Source organism: Schistocerca piceifrons, chromosome 3, assembly GCF_021461385.2.
Source record: "Schistocerca piceifrons isolate TAMUIC-IGC-003096 chromosome 3, iqSchPice1.1, whole genome shotgun sequence".
NCBI lineage: Eukaryota > Metazoa > Arthropoda > Insecta > Orthoptera > Acrididae > Schistocerca > Schistocerca piceifrons.
The window spans coordinates 417,386,643-417,406,362 of record NC_060140.1 but is presented as its reverse complement, the minus strand read 5'-3'; positions in this window follow the sequence as shown (position 1 = coordinate 417,406,362).

Here is a 19,720-nt window from a genome sequence, read left to right as displayed (position 1 = left end):
TTTAAAACACTTATTTTCGCCAACATGTTGAAATGACACCTAATTTTTCTTCGAACTAATCAGCAACTGTACCTTCTGAATCTGGGATCGGTACAAGGAACGAATTATTAATTTATTCCCGCTGTCAAGTATAACCTCTACCCATTCTAACTCACAGGAACTACTTACTTCAGTTTTACTACAAGATAAACTACTTCTGACTTCAATAAACATTTCATCATCAACTGAATTTAATCCATCCCGCCGATCCTTCGCAAAAATTTCGCATGTGTAACATAGAAATACCCAACTTTCCGTACCTGTAATGACTTGAGGTTAAATTCTTTCCATTAGCGCTTGGAGGTCTTGTCCTCTTCCAACACAGTTACGACAGTTAACACCGATTGTTCCTATGGCTACCCTCTTCCTGTATTCGTCCCGCACCCTTTGGTACTGAAGCAGTTTCTCCACTTTTCCAACACCCTCTCACCTAAAAAGCCACCCAGTCCTCTCCACACAGTCCTCCGCTACCAGTGTAGCCGCTTCCTGGGTGTAGTGGACTCTCGTATTTAGGAGAGCTAGGAAACCCAGCACCCTGTGGCACAAGACGAGGAATCTGCGAACTACAAGGCTGTAGAACCGTCCAAACCACTGATTCAGACCTTCCACATGGCAAGATGGTCGTTATGTGGCTTCTTTCTAACACGTTTTTATTAGCTCGCTTCCTTTCCTGTTTGTGTGTTCGGTATACATTTTGCAGTCGATTTTAAACGAAGTTCCCGACGACCAAGAGACTTGATACTTTCGAAATGGCCCAGAACAGAGTTACAATGCAAAATTTACTCATTTTCTTGTCTGTTGTGAGGCGGAGGGTACTTTGGGTGCCACTACCATTTCCCCCTTTTTCCTCTTCCAGTAATAAATGCTTCGTGGGAAGCACGATTGCTGGTAAGCTCGCATCTGTACTGTCTTTTCTGGAGATAGATGCAAAATGAAGTAAGGTTGAGCCAGGTGAAGAGAAACGGAAATAAATCGGTAATTTTCTACATGTCTGTGCTACAATCTCATCAAAATGTTTGAAATTGACTGAAACATTTCATACATGTAAGACTGAAAAAGCAGAAAATAACTTTTTAAATAAATTCTTTTAATATAACACTTTTTAAATCAGACTAAAAACTATAAATTAATTTCTCCTGGCCCCATATAGATTCCAGACTCCATAAGAATTATCCTGAAAATGTGTACTTGTGTGTCTTTAATAGCTGGGATAAATGGGATAAACAGTCTACATCACAAACTAGTGAAATTTTTGCGCTCTAAAATCAAAGAAGCTTTTGTATTTGAAAACAATTTTCCTTTTAAAACAGTGCTTATTTAATGAATATGTTACGAAAGATAGTGTTCGGCCTTTCCTCTCAGTTGTTTTCCTTTGCCATCATAATTTTGTGCACTAATGTCCCGGTAAACGTCTCTTTCTAAATTACTGAAAATAATGTGCGATGACATGAAAAATTAACAGAGCTACAAAAATATCTGAACAGTCGACTTTATTACAAAGTGCACTAAATTATATTTACTTTCAGTTCAATGAGAAACTGTATGACCAACCATTCGCTTTAGTTATGGGATGTCCGTTTGCTGGAGTTCTAGCAGATATTTTTGTAAATGAGATAGAAGAAAAATTTTTCAAGAGTTGTCCCGTTTTGAGGAGTGTGATTACTTTCTAGGCTCGTTACGCAGTCAATATAATCACAGTGTTCAATGGCGGTGGGGAAGATCTACAGTAAATGTTCCATGCTTTTAACAACTATCATGAGAAAATTAATTTCACAAAAGAAATATAGAACGATAATAGAGAACTTAATTCCTCAAGAATAATATCAGTTTTGATGTTTTCCGTAAACCTACTTTTGCAGATAACATTATCCCAGCCGACTCATGTCATCTACAAATCCACAAAACCGCTTTTTTCCCTTCTACAATACATCGCGTGTTGCGCACTCCTTGACAACAGCATTGTTTTCAAAAAGAAATATCTATGATTAAATATACTGTAGTTAACAATGGATATGACCCTAGGTTGATTTTGACATTGCAAAGAAGAAATCAGCTTTTAAGTGTTCAACTTTCGGCAACAATACCTTGAAGATAGGAGGTGAGAGTAATAAGTTTATCTCTATACCATTTCTGGAAAACGTATCACACAGGATAACTGGACTGTTTAAAAATAAATATACTGTAGATGCAGAGTTGCTTCCTCTGTTAGCAATAGTCTAAAACAAAAACCAACGCGTTCTATCAGAATAGAAGAAGATGGTTTCACTAACTCTGGTGTTTATAAACTTATACGTAATGACTGCCCTAATTATTGTTCGAAGAGAGGCATGAAGAGTACCAGCTATGTAAACGGGGTTGGGGTGAGTGTGGGGGGAATGTGTACAATTCCGCTTTTGCTGAAATCTGCTTCTTCTCCCATCACACACCACGGAGACTAGAAGACTTAGAACTTTTGCATAAAGAAAGTAAACGTCACGGGCTTGGCCTGGAAGACGAATTAGAATTTTTTAAATGTTTTCCTCACAGAGATTGATCCATTGTAAACGAATAGCAAAAAATAAATTTTCTAGTAAGTTCAGACCCCTAATTTCGTCAACGTAACAGAAAAGTGACTCGATATTCCGGATCACTACTGGATACGCCACTTTCCTCGTTTACTAATGTTAATAGTACTTGTGTGTCTTCTTTGTTATTATTTTCTATTTATACTATCTCGTTGGTTGGTTGGTTGTGTCGGGGAAGGAGACCAGACAGCGAGGTCATCGGTCTTATCGGGTTAGGGAAGGACGGGGAAGGAAGTCGGTCGTGCCCTTTGAAAGAAACCATCACGGCTACTATCTCGTTGTTTACGTAATTCGTTGTTAGCACAATTTCTAGATGGTAACTTATTACTTGTTTCTATTTTATCATTTTAATTTTGTATACAGTTAAATATTATCTGGTGTTTAATGTCGAACATTTTAAGCGGGTTTAGCATAAAAATGCACATTCACTATCGCGCACCGTCCTTCCGCATAACTGTAGTGTTCTGTCTTGCCTGAAGCTTTCCTTAGCCTAAGCGATACTTACGAGACGCTAGAGCACTAGCAGTACTTTGGTGACCATCTTGTGACTGTTTCAGTTATTATGGAGGTTAAATATTATATTTCGGCTCTATTTCAACGTATCGCCGCCACAACATGCAGCCCAGCAAGTTTGAATTTTTTCTATTCATAACGAGAAATTATTGTATCTGTTTAAGTTGCCAATAATTCCTTGTGGAGAAGACTTTTTATAAAGTTTGAGACGATGGTGAATTGCTTTAAATAAATCTCTCATTGCAACTGATTGGCAATTCATTAATTCATTAATAAGATTTCATCCTACGATTACTGCTTGAACCGCAGATAAATTTTTTGAAGGAAGCTGTGACAGTAGTCATAAAATATAAAACGAAAAACATGGGGTGCATGCAGTATAAAATAGCAAGGTATATAGATAATAGCCGCCGTTGAGGACAGTTCATCTGCAGCGCAATAAAATGGTTAGTGACTTAGTTGAACTATTCATGTGTCAATTATCTATTGCATGCTCTCCATGTTTTTGGTTTTAAATTTTACAGCTATTGTCATTGCAACTAAAAACACACAAGCACAAATTTTCAGGACTATCTGCGCTGGTTATCGATCTGTATGGGGCTAAGAGAAATTATTTTCTACTTTTTGGTCCGTTTGAAAAACGTGTTATATTAAATAATTTTTATGTAAATAATTTTCTGTTGCTCATGTGTCGAAACGTAAGTATGGCTCCTGTCATGTGCCCAACGAGTTGTGCAACTTTTAAGGTTTCTTTTAAGTTTCTTTTAAAGTTTTCGTTGAATCAGCCTCATATAAATTAATTTACTTGACTAGTGTCAACTCTGTCATCGACTACTGAATATTTAGTTGGTCATTCCTTTTGCAACTTGCACTCATGATAACGACTAGCGAAGGACGCAAAGCAGCTATTACCGACTGTAGCTGCTGGTGATATCGCCACGCAATTTTGTGAACGGGTGCTGAGGGCCCACTACGTCGTTTAATAAAGGGATATCCCTCCATGAAGTTCCTTGGATTTTATGACGTCATCGAGTAATAAGGGGGTACGAAGTTGCTACGATACTCTCCATCTGCCTCTAATGAGCCCCATTCCCATCATAACTCCGATCGATACGTTTCTTTTCCGTAGCACTTATAACTTGATAATCTTAAGTTTTTCTATGGCTTTAACGTATCAAACATATAGTGACATAATATGTACAGTGCATTTCTAATGCAACATTGACATTGTGTTCTTGCCAAAGAGCTTAATTCCTGCAAAGAAAAGTGTGATCCAGTTAAGTCACTTGTTAAAATGGAATTATATGTTTGTGACCTACTATGGACTTGCCATATCAATTAGATGAAATTCTCAGCCTTGACTCAAGTGCTTGTACGTAATATACATTATTAATCGTATCAAACAATGCGTCCGAAGATGCACTTCAGAACTGATTCTACGAGCAGTATGAAAAACCCCACATAACATTTGTTCGTTACAGTGACCCTGTAGTAAATACAACACCATGATGAAGGCTATTCGCAACAACTATAGAAACAGCAATCTGTAAAACAAGGTGATGATGTGATCAAAAAGTAGCCTAAGCTACAGACAACTCCATATCTACTTTTTCTTGGCCTTAGCATTAGTGTTAATTTAGCGTTTGTGAAAACTGCAAGTGACTGGTTGTTTATTATTTTTTCAAGAAGGGTTCATCTTACGATTGCTGCTTCAGCCATGGATCAATTTTTAAGAAAGCTACGACAATGCTCGTAAAATTGAAAACCAGAAGGCTGGGGCGCATGCCATAGACAATAGTAATAAGTGCACAGTGCAGCTGTCGTTCAGAAAGCTCACGCAGCAGTTCATACCATATACAGTGCCATAAAATGGTTAGCTACTTAGTTGAACTATTCATGCATCAAAGAGACTGAAAAGACGTCCGTACTATACACTGACATAACTGAATTTTGTATCATCTCTGATTTGGAGAATTCAGTATGGTATGATGTCGTCACATGCTAGTATTAGAGCCTGAAAAAATTGTGTTATAATGCCAAAAAGAATAGATATTTTCCTCCGGTATTTCCCTCCACGCGAATGAACTACAACAGCGGTTGTGATGAACAACTTGCCGATCAAGAATAAAAAAACGTTCAAATGTGTGTGAATTCCTAAAGGACCAAATTGCTGAAGTCATCGGTCCCTACACTTACACTTTACTTAAACTAACCTAGGCCGTGTCCTACGTGAGCCACAGAAGCTCGCGGCGCGTCCGAACCTTTCCTGCGCTTCGGGAATCAAGTGGTCGTAAAAATCGTTCCAGATATCGAAACGACGAATTTTGGAAATGAAAGCATGCAGAAAGGACTATTTTATCATGTGATTAACACTCGACACGTTTTTGTAAACGCATGAGCATAGCGAAAACAAGACTCCCTATAAATTACACCATGAGGTTTTGTCCGAATTTTCATAGCCAAACAAAGGGACAGAAACAAGTAAACGGGGTATCAAAGTGACCAGCATGAGGTCTAGTTTGGCACGAAAATATTTAACTTCTTGAAAGTAATCAGGGTAATTAACGAAAACGTAATTAATAATCCGAGGAAAAATTGAAATATTTCGCGAAAAAATCTGCTGCCAAGTATCAAGTACGAAGTATCAAAAATTTCATCTGTTCAAGACCTAGCTATTTTGCATATGAAAAGATACATTGGTGCGGTATTTAAATGTCAAAAAGGCTTTCTTCGACTCAAGTACATTAGGAAGGCAAACGAGGGGTCAGTAAGATCATGCTTTCTGAATAAAACTTGAAATTAAAAAATGAAAGAAATCAGTCAAATATTTTATGAAATGATTTGTGTAAAAGAAATAAGTAGGTCAGAGAAACGTTCTACGTGCCTTTGAATGCTGCTCGAAATCACGAACAGAAATGAGGTGAATCAAACGTTTCACTAATATTTTTTATTTCATACTTTTAGACAAATCATTACACAAAACGTTTGACTTTCATTTGAATAATTTTGTAAGCTTTACTTTTACAGACTATTTAGAGTAATTGAAACGCTTGGCCTTAACGTTGACTGCTGATCAATTACGTTCGCAACATCAAATATCTGTAAAATTTCATGGGTCATTGTAATTTATTAGGAATTAAACGTGTGTGATATACTGGGGTAGGTGTGAAAATCAAGTTCTTTGGCATGACCTTAAAAATATACTTAGCGATGCAGTGTAAACAGTGTACATAAAACTTAATATACAGAATTGTAGCTGAGTCAGTAAAAATATAAAAACAGTCGGGAATCGAACCCACGATCTTTTCCTTACGCATACTGTATACGCTACCCCTACACTACAGCTAGCTTTTGTTCATTGGTATAAATCTATGTACTTATGTTTGTATTTAGCGTAGTTAGTCATGTAGTACTCATTCCTCTGCATTTATTGGCTGTTAAATGTTCTTGATCGTGTAAAAAAACATTCGTATTTAATTTATTGATGAGATAGTCGAATGCTCCTCTGCTCATTTACGTGTATTGGAACAATTTGTCTGGTGGCCTTCGTAGTTGATGGTATTCATGAAATTCTCCATGGAGATTCCTCCCTTTGTAAATTTCTTGCACAGCATTTCCTTTTCGCTTTAATTTCTTAAGTAAACCTAATTCTGTAGCCTTACCCTCCAGCTTTTAGTATTCTACAGGTCAGGGACGCCGTTTTTAGAAACAGCTGGTTGGTTCTAAGCAGCCATCTTGTAGCGCGACATGGTCGCTCGCACGCATGACATCCAAGCTTTTCGCCCGATGCTGCTGCTTGTCGCTGGAGTGTCGCGTATCCAGAAGTCGCTCGTTCTCGCTTGCTTCTGTCGCTCACGTAGGACACGGCCTTAGGCTAAGAACAACAGCTGGCGGCTGCGGCTGAGCGGTTCTAGGCGCTTCAGTCCGGAATCGCGCTGCTGCTACGATCGCAGGTTCGAATCCTGCATTGGGCATGGATATGTGTGATATCCTTAGGTTAGTTAGGTTCAAGTAGTTCTAAGTCTAGGGGACTGATAACCTCAGATGTTTAGTCCCATAGTGCTTAGAGCCATTTGAACCATTTTTTAAGAACAACATACACATTATCCCCGAGGGAGGACTCGATCCGCCGGCGGGAGAGGCTGCGCAATCCGTGACATGGCGCCTCTGACCGCGCGGCCACTCCACGCGGCGATCATGAATAGCCCAAGACATGTGCGATGGGCTACGTGTTAGCCGAATTACTGAAGTAGTGATACCATTGCTATCCGAAGAAGGCTTCTCACTACATGCGTCTTGCTTCTCTCCCCCAGAAAATTGATTACCCGAATAAAGCAGAGTGCCACAGGCTGAAATATCCATTATGTATTGTTAGTGTTCACATTGCCCTCGAGTTTGATGGCATATTTTGTCCACGGACTTCCATCATACACACAATTACCTTTTTCTAACACATGAGCAGTCGTAGTGTTAACGTGACCGCTTGCTGAATGATGAGGTACGGTGGTTCCAGATCAAATTCACCCAGTGGATTAACGACGATGGGTTGTTGCACTAGCCAGCATGGGTTTTTAGGCAGTTTTCCATATAACGATTCGTGAACGCCGACTCCGATACACCCTACGCAAATATTTAGATCACTTTCTCACACTTGTACACAAAATTTACTCCTTACTTTAAAGATTGGGCACAGTGCATTTGTTATGTGGGGAGCGGTCACGCTAATGACCTTCTGACCTTCGCTGCTTGGTCTCTTTAAGCACTTACCATAAGTAGAAGTATGAAACCAGAATTTGGTTGCAATAATTACACGTCTGTTGTTTGAAATTGATTAACAATATTTTATTCAAAATAATCTCCATTGCTATTTATACGTTTCTCCCACCTCTCCGGCAGGCTATGAATGCCACGTCAAAAAAACTTCAGTTAGCGAGCCATTTTCGTACATTTTCATAAGAATTGAAGCGTGCTCCAGTGATGTAAATAGACGATAATCGGAAGGAGCCAGGTCTGGAGAATAAGTTGCATGCCCTAGTATTTCCCAATTGAACGCATCGATCGTTTTCCTGGCCAGTTTTGCTGAGTGAGTGGGGCGTTATTGCCTTTTTCCATATTCCGGTCGTTTTTCACGTAATGCTCGATTTAAATCGATCATTTGCTGTTGGTACCGATCAGTGTTAACCGTTTCACCAACTTTTACTTACTTACTTACTCACTGGTCATAACGGACTCGAGAGTCCAGATTAGATTAGTACTTGTTCCATAGATCATGAATACGACACTTCGTAATGATGTGGAACGTCTCAGGTGTCCATTACCGCAGCAACGTATTTTCGCCATCTGTCCCTGTCTTGGGCTATTTCCTCCCATTGACCTTCAATATCTAGGCTCCTTAAATCAGCCTTCACATTGTTCTCCCATCTGCGCCTCGGTCTCCCCACAGGACGGTTCCCCTCTAGGTGCCCTACCAGTACTCTGCGCGCTGCCCTGCCCTCATTCATTCGAGCTACGTGACAGCCTACGTGATTTAATAATACTGATTACGTCAGGGCTTGAATAGAGTTCGTGAACCTCTTCGTTATGCAGTTTTCGCCACTCTCCGCTAATGTCATCCCTTTTTGCTCCGAAAATTTTCCGCAAAATACTCGAAACATCTTTTCATTTTGCACAGTGAGAGACCAAGTCTTACACCCATACAGCATAACTGGTAGAATAATAGTTTTGTATATTCTAATCTTTAAATTCCTAGACAATATCCGTGATGAAAGTAATCTATTCAGTGAGAAGTAGCACGCATTTCCCGCCCGTAACCTCTTCTTCAGTACGGATTCAATCTCATTTCTCGAAGTGACGTCCACGCCAAGATACTTAAATGTGTTCACTTTTTCAAACTGCATGTCTCCAACTCTTAACTTTTCCTGATCTACTACTGTTGGCATTCTAGTTCAAATGGTTCAAATGGCTCTGAGCACTATGGGACTTAACATCTGTGGTCATCAGTCCCCTAGAACTTAGAACTACTTAAACCTAACTAACCTAAGGAGATCACACACATCCATGGCCGAGGCAGGATTCGAACCTGCGACCGTAGCAGCCTCGCGGTTCCGGACTGAGCGCCTAGAACCGCTAGACCACCGCGGCCGGCGGCATTCTAGTAGTAACCAGGTATTTAGTTTTGTCTTCACTTATCCTTAGACCTACATCTTCACTAGCCTTGATTAACGCATTCGCATTTGCTGTTACAGATTCTTTCCTATCGCTAATGACGTTTAGATCATCTGCATACCCTAATATCTTAATATTTCCATTTAACTCCACATCCTCTGAATTATCTGCTGCCATTCGTACAATATATTCTAGGACTAAATTAAAAAGTAGCGGAAACAGGGCATCTCCCTGCTTAAGTCCGTTCTTTATTACAAATTCTTCTCACTCCAATTTCCCCACGCGTACTCTACATTTTGTGTTTTTCAAACTCGCTTCTATAAGTCTAACATACGTCTTTGGTATTACAAGTTCCAAAACAATTCTGTACAATTTTGATTGCAATACTGAATCATATGCTTTTGTAAAATTTGACGCAGAGTGAATATTTGGTCTATAGTTGATCTGTTCCTCCGAAAGCCGGCTTGGTAATCCCCCACAATTTCATCTGCATATGGTGTAAGCCTGCTTAGCAGAATAGTCGAGAAAATTTTGTAACATAATGGTGATAGCGATATCCCTCTATAATTACTACAATCCATTTTGTCGCCCTTCTTAAAAATTGGGATCAGAACCGACTCCTGCCACTCTTCAGGTATCATCTCTGAGTTCCATACTTTAGTTATCACTTTGTGAACTACTTCCACCAATTTCTGTCCCCCATTTTTAACTTTTAGCAGGACATAATAGATAAAACCTTTCTGATCCCACCAAACGCAGAACATTGTCTTCTTTCCAAAGCTATTTCATCTTGCAGTGGATGTCGATGGTTTTCCTGGATTCACCTATGACTTACGAGGCTTAGGATTATCAAAATATATCCATTTTTCATCACGTCACTATTCAATGCAGAAACGGCTTTCTGTTATATCTGGCAAGCAGCATTTCCCAAGTGGTCTTTCGATTTGCTTGCTGTCTTTCATTCAGTTCATACGGAACCCCTTTTTCCTACTTTCTGCAACTTTCCCATAGCTTTCAACAGAGGAGAAATGGCTTTTTGCGTCACATTCAATTGCTCCACGAGTTCCTGTTGATTTTGAATATCATCTTCGTCCAATACGGCCTGCCATTCATTGTCTCCAACTTTTTCTGTGGTTTCCCGCGCTCGTCGTTTCTGACGTCAAAATCACCACTTTTGAATTTTTTGAACCACAGCCCTGTGTTTTCCCAAGAGCATGTTCGCCGAAAGCTTCGACAAACATTCGATGCGATTCTGCAGCAGTTTTCTTCAAATGATAACAGAAAACCAATGCTGTCAGCAAATGGTAGTTCGTTGGCACAAAACTCGTCGTGGTTACGGGTTTCAAACAAATACCGATGTTGTGACTTGGGTTTCTGTGTGTTTCTGTGTGTTGACATTCGACGTCAGCCCTTACAAGAAGCAGCAGACGCGGTCTCACGGTCCCTACACTGACAGCTAGCACCATCTAGAGGAAAATTCCGGTTTCATACTTCTACACCATACTTCTACTGAACATATACAAAGGAGGCTGGAGAGCGATAGGTTTGTTTAACCCATGCGGGAGCGCCACGAAGTTGCCGAGAAACCTGTCTGGACTTGCGCGAATGACTACTTACAAAGATTCAACAAGACATCGTAAGTAATGTAGGAATAGATCATAACCTCCTACTCGTCTCTGTAAAATGGCCATGTCCGACAGAACACACGCCATTGATGGTACAGAGGCTTTGTACAATACAATATTAAGAGAAATCAGGACATCAGCCACCTACAGACTTTGAAATAAATCAATGGTGAAGGTTGAAATATTGTGCTAACCAGCACTCGAACCCGGATGCTCCGCTTCTCTAGAACGGTTGCCTTAACCGCCTGTTCTGTCGGACCTTCACAATTGATTTGCCGGCCGGTATGGCAGGGCGGTTCTAGGCGCTTTAGTCTGGAACCGCGCGACCGCTACGGTCGCTGGTTCGAATCCTGCCTCGGGCATGGATGTGTGTGATGTCGTTAGGTTAGTTAGGTTTAAGTAGTTCTAAGTTCTAGGGGACTGATGACCTTAGATGTTAAGTCGCATAGTGCTCAGGGCCATTTGGACCATTTGAACAATTGATATATTTGAATGCTTGTTGGCGGCGCAAGTCCTGATTTCTATTAGTATTCTTCATAGCAGTTTGTAGAGCATAGATGTAGACTGTGTAATTGGGGTGATTTTTAGCTTCCTAATGTGGCGCTATTATTTGCCCGTGATTCTCGTTGTTGCTCTGTGGTGGTTAGAAATCTAAGTAAAGCCTATGGCGCTCAACCCGTCAACGAGCTTCTGGCCTAATTGAAGTATAGCGCAGCCTTTCCTTCGCGCCGGCCGGTGTGGCAGGGCGGTTCTAGGCGCTTTAGTCTGGAACCGCGCGACCGCTACGGTCGCTGGTTCGAATCCTGCCTCGGGCATGGATGTGTGTGATGTCGTTAGGTTAGTTAGGTTTAAGTAGTTCTAAGTTCTAGGGGACTGATGACCTCAGAAGTTAGGTCCCATAGTGCTCAGAGCCATTTCAACTTTTCCTTCGCCGTTTCACAAGGAGGAGACGGTGGCGAGCCCATCGCTCCGGCTGCCCTTTATCCCCGTATTGAATTTGAGAGCAGACTGGAGTCGTTCTCGAGGGTCTGGAACGGGGAAAAGTTCCCGCACCTACCCGGGACCTACAGGCCCGAAGTCGAGCGCTGTGCCTGCTAGACTACCACGGTCACGGCAGTTATATGAGGTGGATATAAAACAACAACTCGAATTTACTAGTATGTGTCACTCCTGTATCGCTGTTTCACCTAAAATTTATTCACACTCGCGACCGCTTGACTCGGCAGTCTGCGACAGCACGCTCGCGCGTCCTTTGCGCGCTGCCAAGGTGACCTGCAGTGCGGGGACGTCCCCTCGCATCCCTGCCGCGGAAACAAAAGACCGTCGCAGGCAGTGTACAAGTTTCCGGTTTTGTAAAACGTTAATTTTCGCTGCTTGGGAAAGCCAATTACCCCCGCTGAATGGGCACGCGGCCCGTATCACCTGAATGGGCGGCCATTTATTACGCGCAACTAACCTGGCGCGTTGGTGTCGGCGGTGTCCGCGGCGAGAAGGGGTAGGCGGCCCTGCCCGGCGGTATTCATCATTCACAATGCATTAAAAACGGGACCGCGGCGCGCCGGCCGACAAAAGAGCGCACAAAACCGAGCGCGCGCGCGCTTGCACTATCGATTCCTCCTCCCGCTGAAATCTGTGTAAATGACAAGCGTTCTGCGGAGGGGCGGGAGGGGACAGGGGCGGCCAGTAGTTTGCCTCCGCTGGTGGATTCAATTACCGTATGACGACGTCACTTCCTTTGTGCGTTATCGCCGCCCTTCCGAGCCATGACGCAAACACACGGGTGTCGCCAGGCGTGAGTAGATAGCGCGCCGCCTGATGGCTGATGGATGGTGGCCGCTGCGGCCAACTCTTTTCACCAGGGCACCCTGTGTGTGTGTACGTGCGTGGGTGCATGTGTGTCGGACACGGAATGAGCGTGGCTGGGGAGCGGCAGATGCGTCTCCTCGTTTGCAGATCGCTGTCTGCCGCCGCAAAACATCGGCGTTGTTGACTTCGTCGTAGACGAGAGTCGTTACCGCTGGTTTTTCCCCCCGTCCCTTCCCAGCTGATACTGCCGAGGTTTCTCACATTCGTGGCTACAAATTACAGAGTGCGGTCCTGCCTCAGGGGAATACGAGCTTCTGTAACAAGACAGATCAAAGTGATAACACTAACATCTCATTGCGGATTTTTCCAGTGTGTTACTTTAGATCTGAAATTACGTAGCAGTAAATTGCTTTCAGATCACCTCTGTGCACAGAAATATAGGAAGTTGCAGTAAAGTGAGAAACTGAATAAATTCACAGATTTAAATAATCGTTTTATTACGTGAATCTAGACTCTATGCGAGGAAATTAATAGTTTACCTTGAAATTGTCATTTTTTAATATGTTATCGCTCCGATAACGTCATTGATGTCGCACACATTGTCGGTGAATCTTCTCATGACGTTGCGTAACTTCTACAAAAGAATGTTGTTTGTAGTTTGTTTCTTGTCGAATTTACTCCTACAAATTAGTTCTGGTTCTTGGATGGCATTCCTGGAAATTTTTGGATTTGAGGTAACCCCAAAGAAAAAAGTCTGGATCCGAAAAATTTAATCAACTGGGAAGTCGTAGGGTTGCCACTTCTGCTAATGAACAGGAAAGTCTACGGAAATCCGTTGTCACTGCATCAGTTGAGACCATGTTCCACTCTGTACTATGTGGCTAATTACTGCAGACTTCTTCGTGAAACTTCACGCACACGATCAGGTTTCTCTTGGGCTCAGCTCTTTTTTTACACTACCATCTCTCTTTGTCGCGTTACTAGCGTCTACAAAGTGTCTAAGCCAAAGGTTGATATAGTAGCAAAATGTCAGGAAGTTCCTGCAGGTAAATTAAACTCTCGAAATAAAGTCCGTTGCTCTTCCACAAAACTACCGGGAATTTTGTAATACGCCTTTACAGCAAACACACATTGCGTCTGTATTTCCATATTGATTGGCACAACAGGTGTTAGACACATAGGCTGCCGTCCGAAAAAATGTCTTAGGAGGCAAAGTGAACATACTGCGTACGCCCCGATAGCAGCGTAAACACTTTTATTGTTTCATTATGACCGGTCTCAACAGTCTTATGCTCCCTCTCCCCCACACCAAGGCAACGAGCCAGTTGTCAGATCATCCCATCTAACTGCCTCACCTTGTAAAAGGTTTTTATTTCATCCTACTTGACTTTCGCTCAGGCCTGTCTTTCCATTGATGTAATCCCGACTAAATAACAGTCAGCCGATTAAAAGAGCTTTGGAGCGCTGTAGCTGGTGTGACGATGTTTGGTTTGGGGGGCGCTCAACTGCGACGTCATCAGCGCCCGTACAAATTCCCAGTTATACACAGTCCAATTTTTTTCGCAGTCCATCTACCCACTGTCACGAATGATGATGATGAAGTGGTGAGGACAACAGAAACACCCAGTTCCCGGGCAGAGAAAAATCCCCAACCCGGCCAGGAATCGATCCCAGGACCCAGTTATCTAGCCACTTTTTTTATTTTTTATTTGTTCGTTATGGCTCATTGTATTTCGTCGTAGTGGACTTCACTCGACATCCGTTGAAGTCCGATGTTGATCTTTTTCACTCAGTTTTTTTTTTTTTTTTATTACAGAGGCCAGCCAGATCTCTGACCGAACACGCTGAGCTACCGTGCCGGGAGCCACTAGACCATATGCTGCAGAGACTGTAGATGGTATAAAACTGGTACCCACAGCGATGAGCATGTGGCAGGATGTTTGTGCCACTTGTACGGAATGAGCGCTGTGGCATGGTTAGAAGTGATGACGTAACAGAAGATAAGCAAGGAGCTATCGTCTTTGGACGTGCCTATGAGCACGCCGTGAATAAAATTTTCTGTTTTCTTGGCGTATCAACGCGGATTTTCCAACATATGTACAAGGAAGCCATGTAACCAAACGGAAAAACCTGCCAGCGGCTAGAGAACACGGCCGCGCTTGTTAATGTCGGTCCATTTCAGACCCAACAGTAATTGCTGCAGTTAGTCAAATTGGTACCCACTGTTGTTAGTGACTTCTCCAGACAAGTCTTCTCTTGTCATGAGGTCTCAGTTATACTCCAGCAAATGGGATTCCAGGCCGAATTGGTTCGACATGACTGCAAATGGAGTTGTTAGTGTACAGACGCCAATGGTAGTTAGCGCGAGGGGCAGCCCTGTTAACCTACTATTAACGGTGCTTATGGTCAATGAAGCATGAGTGGGATGGCTGATCTATGCGACAGTGCCTCTCTATTTTTCGGTCCTCTTGGTCTGTCGTCTCTCTAGGTCGATCGCTTCCTTCTTGAAGCTGTGTTCGGCTATGGTTCGCCCATTCCTCCCACCATCGTCGAATAGTGGCCTCGCTCCTATTCAGTGGTCGAGCGATTCGCCTATTACTCCAACCGGATTGTTCGAGCCCAACTTTACGTCCTCTCTCAATTGCTGCCATCTGCATGTATTGTTCACGCGCCTGTCTGTGAGGCCTAGTTACACTCGAATTCAATACACGGGACGAAATTCGCTAAGACTGTGACCTGGTTTCGACATAATCCATTAAATTTCGGGCATGCAGCCGCGCAAATAAAATTTCTTCTGCTGATATTTCGGCCGCGTATCGTCCGGACATCTTCAGAGCGAGTTCCAAGTCTTCCAGTCTTGGAACTCGCTCTGAAGATGGCCGGACGATACGCGGCCGAAATATCAGCAGAAGAAATTTTATTTGCGCGGCTGCATGCCCGAAATTTAATGGATTATTCATTACGCCGCGAGAAGTTGAAAATGGTTTCGACATGTCCCCTGTTTTGTATCCTTGGCAGCTGCAGGTGAAATTGCGCTGCAACTTTAACATTCATCCGTCGGCCGCCAAAGCCTACAATTTTGCATTTTCCGTCGCTACCCGTATTAATATCAATCTGTGACCAATCTGCATAACTCTTTCGCCGTCGCTTTTTCTGTCTTAGATTGTATGATGTGCAGTGCTGGCTTTACTTACCTATTTATCACGTAATAACTTGTCCTCGAACAAGATTTCAAAACAGCTTTGGCAGATGTGCCCACACCCTCCCCTCCCCAGTCCTCTTCCCTCGCCTTCAGCATACCCTGAATAAGAGGATACTGGTTGTCACTCAGCTGTATTCTTCAAGTTCAGGCATTAAGCGTCTGCAGTGGTTGTTGTTGTTGTTGTTGTGGTCTTCAGTCCTGAGACTGGTTTGATGCAGCTCTCCATGCTACTCTATCCTGTGCAAGCTTTTTCATCTCCCAGTACCTACTGCAACCTACATCCTTCTGAATCTGCTTAGTGTATTCATCTCTTGGTCTCCCTCTACGATTTTTACCCTCCACACTGCCCTCCAATACCAAATTGGTGATCCCTTGATGCCTCAGAACATGTCCTACCAACCGATCCCTTCTTCTGGTCAAGTTGTGCCACAAACTTCTCTTCTCCCCAATCCTATTCAATACTTCCTCATTAGTTATGTGATCTACCCATCTAATCTTCAGCATTCTTCTGTAGCACCACATTTCGAAAGCTTCTATTCTCTTCTTGTCCAAACTATTTATCGTCCATGTTTCACTTCCATACATGGCTACACTCCATACGAATACTTTCAGAAATGACTTCCTGACACTTAAATCAATACTGGATGTTAACAAATTTCTCTTCTTCAGAAACGCTTTCCTTGCCATTGCCAGCCTACATTTTATATCCTCTCTACTTCGACCATCATCAGTTATTTTGCTCCCCAAATAGCAAAACTCCTTTACTACTTTAAGTGCCTCATTTCCTAATCTAATTCCCTCAGCATCACCCGACTTAATTAGGCTACATTCCATTATCCTTGTTTTGCTTTTGTTGATGTTCATCTTATATCCTCCTTTCAAGACACTGTCCATTCCATTCAACTGCTCTTCCAAGTCCTTTGCTGTCTCGGACAGAATTACAATGTCATCGGCGAACCTCAAAGTTTTTATTTCTTCTCCATGAATTTTAATACCTACTCCGAATTTTTCTTTTGTTTCCTTTACTGCTCGCTCAATATACAGATTGAACAACATCGGGGAGAGGCTACAACCCTGTCTTACTCCCTTCCCAACCACTGCTTCCCTTTCATGTCCCTCGACTCTTATAACTGCCATCTGGTTTCTGTACAAATTGTAAATAGCCTTTCGCTCCCTGTATTTTACCCCTGCCACCTTTAGAATTTGAAAGAGAGTATTCCAGTCAACATTGCCAAAAGCTTTCTCTAAGTCTACAAATGCTAGAAACGTAGGTTTGCCTTTCCTTAATCTTTCTTCTAATATAAGTCGTAAGGTCAGTATTGCCTCACGTGTTCCAGTGTTTCTACGGAATCCAAACTGATCTTCCCCGAGGTCGGCTTCTACTAGTTTTTCCATTCGTCTGTAAAGAATTCGTGTTAGTATTTTGCAGCTGTGACTTATTAAGCTGATAGTTCGGTAATTTTCACATCTGTCAACACCTGCTTTCTTTAGGATTGGAATTATTATATTCTTCTTGAAGTCTGAGGGTATTTCGCCTGTTTCATACATCTTGCTCACCAGATGGTAGAGTTTTGTCAGGACTGGCTCTCCCACGGCCGTCAGTAGTTCCAATGGAATATTGTCTACTCCGGGGGCCTTGTTTCGACTCAGGTCTTTCAGTGCTCTGTCAAACTCTTCACGCAGTATCGTATCTCCCATTTCATCTTCATCTACATCCTCTTCCATTTCCATAATATTGTCCTCAAGTACATCGCCCTTGTATAGACCCTCTATATACTCCTTCCACCTTTCTGCTTTCCCTTCTTTGCTTAGAACTGGGTTTCCATCTGAGCTCTTGATATTCATACAAGTCGTTCTCTTATCTCCAAAGGTCTCTTTAATTTTCCTGTAGGCGGTATCTATCTTACCCCTAGTGAGATAGGCCTCTACATCCTTACATTTGTCCTCTAGCCATCCCTGCTTAGCCATTTTGCACTTCCTGTCGATCTCATTTTTGAGACGTTTGTATTCCTTTTTGCCTGTTTCACTTACTGCAAGCGAAATTCAAAAACTGTACACTCGGAAGGTCGTAAGTGCGTAGTATTAGAATTATGACCCAAATTTTCTTGAGGGATCGATTTCTAGGGCTGATATCTTGCAAGTCGACTTTTTCCTCATTAAAATAGGAGGGCGAGTTTGTAATGTTTCTTCTTGAGTCTTCATGAGGCTGACGTGAATAAAATGGTTCAAACGGCTCTGAGCACTATGGGACTTAACATCTATGGTCATCAGTCCCCTAGAACTTGGAACTACTTAAACCTAACTAACCTAAGGACATCACACACATCCATGCCCGAGGCAGGATTCGAACCTGCGACCGTAGCAGTCGCGCGGCTCCGGACTGAGCGCCTAGATGCTGTGAATACGCTGGCGGTAGATTGACTACGCAGCTATCAAAATCACATCTCAGCCGGTTAAGTTACGGGCTACGCAGAAAGCGGGCTCGCTGGTAGCCATAAACCGAAGATGCGAGCGTGCGGCGCGCGTGTGAAACCGTGCGGACGTGTGTGGCGCAGCGCGGCACGGCGACCGCATTAGCGGCACTCGGCGGTGGGTTCCCGCGCCGACCAATGTGGCGGAAGCGGCGATAAGCGGCCGCGTGTGTGGAGGCGGGAGGCGGCACGGTCGATTAGCCAGCAGCGACAGCGCGGGGATGCGAGGCGAGGCGAGGCGCGCCGCGGCACGGAGCACAGCGATACGCATCCGTCTGGAGGGGCAGACCTCCACGTCGCGGCGCCGCGTCTTTGTGCCCGGCGCGTCCACCGACTCACCCGCCACACCTGTCGCAACTTTCCCTCGTCTCCCTTTACTCTGAGACAGCCATTTCAAAACTTCGTTTCTAAAACGGGTTGAAGAATACGGCATCTGTTGTCCTCTCTTCCAAAAGACGTTGAAAATGGTTCAGATGGCTCTGAGCACAATGGGACTTAACATCTGAGGTCATCAGTCCCTTAGAACTTAGAACTACTTGAACCTAACTAACCTAAGGACATCACACACATCCATGGCCGAGGCAGCATTCGAACCTGCGACCGTTGCGGTCGCGCGGTTCCGGTCTGAAGCGCCTAGAACCGCTCGTCCACAGCGGCCGGCTAACCAAGTTGAGGAGATCTTCATTGTCACATGTCACCCGCTAATCAAAACATTCCAAGATCAGGTCGTTTAGTGAGACAGTATGTGTGTAACAGAGCGCTAGAGTGTTCGTCAAACCAGGAACAAATGCGTCCAGCACCGTCGAACATGGAAAACAGCTTATTCATCATGTAGTAGAAAGGGTAACACCTGGCCCACATAGGACGTTGAGACAAACATTCAAGCTTATGTTCCAGAGAACAACCTGCAACCTGAGCTACACCCCCTACATTCCGCTTTAAACGTCTCAGTGAACCATAGGTCCACGCGGCACCTTGCATACTTAAAAAAAAAATGGCAACTTGTCGGACCATAATACACGTCTGCTGTCAGCTATTGTTCAGTTACTGTGATGCTTGGCTCACCGAAGAAATGCGGGTGAACAGCTTTGTGCAGTGGCCGTTTTCGATATACCGGACTCCAAACGTTTATTGTATGGAGTTCCATTCGGAATGTTCGCTTGGAAACTGGTTGAGACGTGCCTGCATTAACTGACAGCAACAATTCGTAACTGAATCGATGGTATACAGGGTATTCAGAAATTCCCGTTACGAACTTCTAGGATTTATGGAGGAAAGTCAGTACATAATATTTCGAACAGGAACCCATGTCCGGAAAAGTCATCAAACAACGCT